The sequence below is a fragment of the Citrus sinensis genome, chromosome 6 (genome assembly GCF_022201045.2).
Source record: "Citrus sinensis cultivar Valencia sweet orange chromosome 6, DVS_A1.0, whole genome shotgun sequence".
In the NCBI taxonomy this organism is placed as follows: Eukaryota; Viridiplantae; Streptophyta; class Magnoliopsida; order Sapindales; family Rutaceae; genus Citrus; species Citrus sinensis.
In genome coordinates, this window is record NC_068561.1 from 3403465 (window position 1) to 3411683 (window position 8219).

General features: G+C 34.3%; 1 long non-coding RNA gene across 1 annotated transcript; it reads right to left on the minus strand.

Moving 5' to 3' along the window:
• Positions 1 to 2642: 2642 nt before the first annotated feature.
• LOC127903012 (uncharacterized) lies at positions 2643 to 6366 on the minus strand. Its single transcript, XR_008055767.1, has 2 exons — positions 5891 to 6366; positions 2643 to 3269 (listed from the first exon to the last, which is right to left on the minus strand). It is a non-coding gene; the product is annotated as an uncharacterized LOC127903012 (long non-coding RNA).
• Between the last annotated feature and the right edge of the window lie 1853 nt (positions 6367 to 8219).

An 8219-nucleotide genomic window follows, 5' to 3' on the forward strand; every position in this document is an offset into this window, starting at 1 on the left:
TCCAACCCGTTGCCATTCCGAGTTGCTAAAATTTCTTGAGATCGGTACAATTTTCCAGAGTTGTACGTCCACAGATAAGCACATGTACCCATTAGTCGTTCACAAAAGCATGCAAATTGATGCCAATACGAACCAGTGTTTAATGGGGCATACAAAATTTTATTTGCTATCAATGAAAATGTTGTTTAAATTACAAAACATAGTACCTTTACTCACATTCATTTTCATGAAAGCAAATCAAAACTTTCGTTCTGAAGAGAATAAGTCAAAGTTTTTGTTGGTGTTTTCCTAAAGTTTAGCTGCTTTCAGTTAAAATAAATCCTAGTCTTTAGGATATGCTTGTTACTACTTTCAATTTGTTAGTTAGTTTAGCACGTTACTGCTGTGGCAAATGTGAGCTAATATTTCGTTTTTCTGTTATTATGTAAAGGCTATTTATAAAGCCTCAATTTGTTCAATAAGATGATGAATCATTTCCACGATTAATGAGTTTCTTGTTGCTTTAGCTTTTGATTCTTAACATTGTGATATTAAAGCCCCTACTGGGACCTGAGAAAAAGAAAAAGTTGTAGCTTTGAGTGATTCGCAAACACAATAAGAAAGAGAGATGACTAGTGAAGGGAATTTCGGTTAACGGGCCATTCCTCGCTTTGTTGGTCACTATGACCATTGGAGCATGCTAATGGACAATTTCTTGGGTTCAAAAGAATATTGGGGACTAGTGGAGACTGGCTATGATGAGCCAGCAAGTGGATCAGTACTCACGAATGCACATCAAAAGATGACAGATGAGTTGAAGCTGAAAGACCTGAAAGTGAATAATTACCTCTTCCAGGCCATTGATCGAACAATCCTTGACACCATTCTCAAGAAGGATACTGCCAAAGAAATTTGGGATGCCATGAAGAAAATGTTCGAAGGGAATGCAAGGGCCAAGAAGTCTCAACTTCAAGCTCTCCGACGAGAACTTAAAACTCTAGAGATGAAGTCTGGTAAAGAAGTGATAGAGTACTTCTCTAGAGTCATGACCGTGGTAAATAAGATGCAAGTGTATGAAGAAGATATGTAGGATGTGAAGATTGTAGAGAAAATTATGCGTACTCTCATAAAGAAATTCAACTACATTGTCTGCTCCATTGAGGAGTCAAAGGACATTGATAGTCTTTCTGTGGATGAACTTTAGAGCTCTTTAATTGTTCATAAGTAAAAGTTTTGAAGAACTTGTGATGAAGAACAGGTCTTGAAGGTTGTGTTTGAAAAAGAAAGAGGCAGAGGTGAAAGAAAACGAGGTCAAGGCGCTTCTAGGGGCAGAGGAAGAGGAAGAGGCAGGCAAACATATAACAAAGCTAATGTGGAGTGCTACAATTGTCATAAACTTAGACACTATCAATTTGAGTGTCCAAGCTGGGATAAGGAAGCAAATTGTGCTGAATTAGACGAGGAATAAATGTTACTCATGATTTCTGTGGAAAAAAATAGAGCTCAAAGACAAGATGTTTGGTTTTTTTACTAGGGGTGCAAAAATCACATGAATGGTGACAAGAGCTTGTTCTGTGATTTCGATGAAAGTTTCAAGCATACAGTGAAGTTGGGAAAAAATACAAGAATAGAGATGACAAGTAGAGGCAATGTGAGACTAAAAGTAAAAGGTACTACTCATGTTGTCAGTGAAGTTTTTTATGTACCAGAATTGAGAAATAATTTGCTAAGCATTGGACAACTTCAAAAAAGAGATCTAGCAATTGTCATTCAACATGGAAAGCTCAAGATGTATCATCTAGAGAAAGGGTTGATTGTAACAACTGATATGATAACAAATTGAATATTTATGATGATTGCAAGCTTTCTGCCGCAAAGAGCGATTACTCGAACATCATCCTGTCTCTATACTCGTACACAAGATATGGCGCATCTGTGGCATCGTCGCTACGGACACTTGATTTACAAAGGATTTAGGACATTGCAGTACAAAAAGATGGTAGAAGGTATGTGTTGGTGTATTTCTATAAGTAATTATTACCAATGCCAATGTACAAGTATACACAACAAGTAATAAAGTGATAAGTATTCAAGATCGTCTCCACAGGGATTGATGTTACTCTAATTGCTAAAGCAATCACAATAACGCAACTCAACTTAAGACTAAAACAAACAATTGTCAAGTAATTCCTATTGTAATCAATGATTAAGGTAAGAATGAAATAAAATTGCAATAAAACGAACTAAGTTAAGTATGTCTAAGATTCAATTGAGATTATGGTAGTTGAATGATCAAACTCTCCTTAGGGGTTGACTGTTGTTCATCAAATTAGAACCGGTTATTGTGACTAGTGCTGCAGCACTGGGCAGAGTTTATCTGCATCCTCAGCTGTCGCATATTGGACTTCTCATACCCTTAAATTTATTAACAATGACCAGTTGCTAATCCACTTATGGTATGATATTATGATCTTTAACCTTACCACCCTACAAGGTGAACACCTATGTCTAGTGTGTCACGAATCTTGAGTTCAATTATTGCCCTTATGGGATTCAAGATAACTTAATCTAGGAAACTTGACTTATGATCAAGTAATACCCTAATAATATCTGCTAAGACATGCCCTTTTGTTGCTCTATCTTAACTGGAACTATTAAATGGGTGGTCAACAGAAATAACAGTTATATTCATAAAAACTATTGGAGTAAAATGCTACAGCAATGCCATAACAACAAATAAGAACAGCCCATAACCCTTTCGATTGTTTGTCACTCAACTACAAGTAAATTTAGTTCATATTCGGAATGATAAAAGTAAACATAAATATGTTGATTACAGAATACATCCAAACAATTAAAGGAAGAATAGAAATATAAGTTGAGCACGGTGAAAGACAAAGAATTCTGCACGGTTCTTCAATATTACCCAACAGTACTCTTCAACCTCGATCTTCTTCTTCTTGCCTTTCAATTATTAGATGATAATTCCTTGCTGCCCTTCCATGTGGTGCATGCTTCCCTTTTATATTGCAAATTAGGGCAAAACGAAAGCCCATAAGCATGCATGCGTTAAAATAGGAAGCATGCAGATTACGCTTTTAACGGCTGATCCCCACCTAAATTTTCTCGCGCATTGCTCCCAGATTGCTGCAGTATAGGTTGCTCTAACATCTGCTAAAACACTGCCTTATTCTCAATTGTACTTTACTTCTTTTTGTGGCCATCTTCTTTCCTCCTTTTGCCCTTCTAATGCTTTAACATCTCCTCATGAATTTAGACTCTCCGAAAACCTACAATTATTCACCTATTTTTATCACAAATTACTTTGATTCAAGCAAAATTTATTAAGACTCAACTACAATGAATGTTTGTGCAAAATGTAATAAAAACACCTTATTTGTTCTCTAAGTAATCTTGATTCAAGTCTAAAATTGATGTAATAACTCTCATTTCTTAGAGTTATCAGTATGCCCCACTTTGATGCTCCATCAAGAGTGTGTGAAGATTGTCTGACTGAGAAGCAAAACATTAATACAATTCCAAGAAAGAGCAATTAGAGGGCTACTAAAAAGCTTCAACTTATTCATGCCGATCTTTGCGGTCCAATTTATCCAATCTCCAAAAGCAAGAACAGGTACCTTATATGTTTTATTGGCGATTTTTCTAGAAAAGCATGGATTTACTTTTTAGTAGAAAAGTCAGAAGCATTGAACTTATTCAAACATTTTAAGAATTATGTTTAGAAAAAAGTAGGAGGATATATTAAATGTTTGAGAACAAATCAAGGAGGGGAGTTCACATCATTGAATTCAATGAGTTCTGCTCCCAGCATGGTACCAAAAGATAATTGACCGCAGCCTATACTCTTCAACAAAACAGAGTAGCCGAGCGGAAGAATTGAACAGTGATGAACATGGTTCAATGTATGTATATGAAAAAAAAAACTCCCCAAGACATTTTGGCTAGACGTAGTGAATTGGGCGTTCTATGCTCTAAATCGATGTCCAACATTAGCTATGATGAATCAAACTCTCGAAGAAGCTTGGAGCGGAAGAAAACCTTCAATATAACACTTTAGGATTTTCGGATGTGTGGCTCATGTGCATGTTCCAGAGGCGAAAGAAAAAAGCTAGATGCTAGGAGTATCACTTGTGTACTTTTAAGAGTGAGTGAAGAGTCTAAAGCATATAGACTCTATGATTCTGTTGCCAAGAAAATTATAATTAGTAGGGATATGGTCTTTAAAGAAAACAAGTCTTGGAATTGGGATAAAAATTATGAAGAGCAAATGGTGGTCAACTTGAATTGTGGAGATAAAGAAGATAATGAGATAACAGATGTAGAAAATGAGGCAGCAATGAGTGAAAAGGAAGAAGTCACTGAACCGGGTAGCAGTACTCAAAATAGTGAAAATGAAATACGAAACAGAAGACCTTCTGTGTGGATGAGCCTCCTGTGTGGATGAGAGATTATGTAATTGGGAAATGACTTTCAGAGGAAGAAGAAGATGCAAATGTCAATAAGGCAGTAGTGAGTGAAGAGGAAGAAGTCGCTGAACCGGGTAGCAGTCCTTAAAATGGTGAAAATGAAAGACGAAACAGAATACCTCCTATGTGGATGAGAGATTATGTAATTGGGAAATGACTTTCAGAGGAAGAAGAAGATGCAAATGTCAATTTGGTTTTGTTTACGTCAGCAGATCCAATGCATTTTGAGGAGGCCGTGAAGCATGACAAGTAAAGGATGGGCATGGACATGGAGATCAAGGCAATAGAGAAAAACAATACTTGGGAGCTCACCAATTTACCTGTTGGTGCAAAAAAGATAGGTTTGAAATGGTATATAAGACTAAGCTAAAGGAAAATGGAGAGTTAGAAAAATTCAAAGTTAGGTTGGTAGCTAAAGGGTACGTGCAACAACAAGGGATTGACTACACAGAGGTCTTTGTACTGGTTGCGAGGATGGATACCGTAAGGATGATTGTGCCTCTAGCAACTCAGAAAGGATGGAACGTCTATCAACTTGATGTTAAATCTACGTTCTTGCATGGAGAACTCAAGGAAGAGGTGTACGTAAAGCAACTAAGGGGTTATGAGTTAGAGAAATATCCTCAGAAGGTGTACAAATTGAAGAAGGCCTTATATGGACTAAAACAAGCTCCACGATCTTGGTTCAGTCATATTGAAGCACATTTTGTGAGTCAAGGATTCGAAAAGTGCTACAGCAAGCAAACTCTATTCATTAAGACAAAAGAATGAGGTAAAATTCTAATTGTCAGTTTGTATGTAGATGATTTAATATTTACTGGCAATGATGAAATAATGTTCGCTGAGTTCAAGAGTTCTATGTTAAAAGAATGTGACATGACTGATTTGGGAAGAATGAGATACTTTCTTGGTATTGAAGTGTTGCAAACGTCAGATTGAATTTACATGTACCAAAGAAAGTATGCATCGGAGGTATTGAGAAAATTTTAAATGGAGAACTATAACTTGGTTCACAACCCTATAGTCCCAAGTTGTAGGTTGTTTCAGGATGAAAATGGAGTTCAAGTTGACGAGACTTTGTACAAGCAGATGGTGGGATGTCTCATGTATCTCACAGCTACAAGGCCGAATTTAATGCATGTTGTGAGCTTGGTAAGTAGGTAAATGTCAAAACCAACTGAATTGCATATGTTGGTAGTCAAAAGGATCATAAGGTACTTGAAAGAACAATAGAGCTTGGAGTTTTTTACAGAAAATGAGGAAATGAGGGTCCGGTTGGGTATACAGACAGTAATTATGTAGGCGATTTGAATGATTGCAATAGCACATCAGGTTATGTCTTTATGCTAGGTTCAGGAGTTGTGGCTTGGTCCTCGAAAAAACAACCAATTGTTACTTTACCACTACAGAGGCAGAGTTCGTACCTGGAGCTGCATGTGCAAGTCAAGCCATATGGATAAAGAGGATATTTGAGAAGCTGAGTTTGGAGGAAAATAAGTGTACTACGATTTTTTGTGATAACAGTTCCTCTATTCGGTTATCCAAAAATCCAATACTTCATGGTCAAAGCAAACACATTGATGTGCGCTTCCATTTCCTTCGTGATTTAACTCGAGATGGAGTTGTTGAATTGGTATATAATGGGACTAAAGATCAGTTGGCAGATGTGACGACAAATCCCCTTACTGTGGATGTTTTTTAGAAATTCAGAAGTCAACTAGGAGTTTGTCAGTTTCCTGAGATAAACTAGTTGGGAACTAGTTTAAGGGAGGGAATGAAGAGAAGAATTCAAAGTTTCTATTGGTGTTTTCCTAAAGTTTAGCTACTTTCAGTTAAAATAAATCCTAGTCTTTAGGATATTCTTGTTGCTACTTTCAAGTTGTTAGTTAGTGTTAGCATGTTGGTGTTGTGGCAAATGTGAGCTAATATTTCGCTTTTCTGTTATTATGTAAAGGCTATTTATAAAGCCTCAGTTTGTTCAATAAGATGATGAATCATTCCCACGATTATTGAGTTTCTTGTTGCTTTAGCTTTTGATTCTTAATATGTTCTTCTTGGAAGTTTAAAACACTTTCCACATTTGTTTATTGGGTGACTTGAAGTGAAGGCAATCTAGAAATTATCACTTCTATTTTAATTTTTTGTGGTTAAATTCTCCTCTCTGAATACTACTATCTTATTGGTCTTATTTGAAGTTAAAGAGACCCGTGTGAAATTGTTAATATCTTGACAATAAAAATTTGAGCTTAAAGCAATGTTAAGAAGCTACTAAGAAGAGTGGGTGCTTAAAATTTTTAACATATCCTTAAAAGTAATTAATGTTGGATTTAGTCAAATTCACCATAATATTATTTTTTTAAAATCAATTTTAAAATGCTAAAATTCACACTAATATTATTCCATTCTACAATATCTGACTTTTAAAGTTAGCCACAAAAAAAAGGTAAATATAAAGAGAAAATGACCCCTAGTAAGAAACTGGCCTCTGACTTCACAATTATTTTCATAATTGTCATGTATGGGTATAATTTACCAGAATTGCAGGCCCACACAAAAAAAAAAAGTAGTACATGTTCGCAAAGAGTCGAGTTATTGGCACCCCTGCATTATTCTTACAAAACCCCCCTTTAAATAAAATTACAATTAAGGGTAATTGAAAATTAAACACACATAAATTTTTTTCTAGCAAATTACTTAATTCATAATCAATCCTTTAAAAAAAAAAATTCTATATGTTACTTCCTATCTAACTAAAATAAATTATACAAATTTAGGATAATTTATTGTTTTCTTTTGATTCCTTATTGATTAAATATTTTTATACTTAAAATTGCTTTGAAATTATAATTTGAAATATGTGTTATTTCAGTCAATGATTAACACTAAAAAATTTATCACTTATATAACTTTTTAATTTGTGTGTAGGGTTATAATAAAATTGAAAATAATGAAAAAAATAGTACAATAATACTTTGAGTTTTAATAATAGAACAAATTAAATGAAAATTGAGAACTTAGAAAAGTGTATCTAAAAAAAAAGAATATTTTCATAAATAAAATGAATATAACTAAAAAGAAAATTTTATGAAGAGATTAGAGAGGTGCCAATAGTTCAACTCGTTCGCAAAAGCATGCAAGATTGATGCCTCATGGAAAAAGGATGACGAAGGGCGTTTATCTTTATTTTTTCTTAATATTAGACAATGGAATACGAAAGTCTTACGTGTTCTTATTTCTCACCACATGTATACTTCAATCAATTACGTGTTCTTATTTCCGAAACACACAAATATATCAAGTAACAAATAAATAAAAAACAATGCTCCAAAGCCCCAAATCGAAAATAAATAAAAAGAAAGATTGACCATATTGGAGACAACACCAACTTAGAGTCAATTAATTTTAGTTATTGGATCGATCTTTTTTATCAAATAATTTCGCACAAAACCGCTACGTATGTGTTTAATTTTTTATGTACGTGCTCCACGTATATTACCATTTTAATTTTCCATATATTTAAGAAAATAAACTAAGTAATACATATTTTAGATGCAAATTAAAATGGAAAATATTAAAAATTTCTAATGATTTATGTGCTCTTCTAGCTTCCATGTTTTAATCTTTTATTTTTAGTTTAATTGTAATTTAGTTTTTCTATTCGAATTAATTGAGGAAGTAGGTTCATACTATTATAAATAAGACGATCATGTTATTGTTTTTATAAGTTTTTGATTAATAAAAACCCCTCTTTTA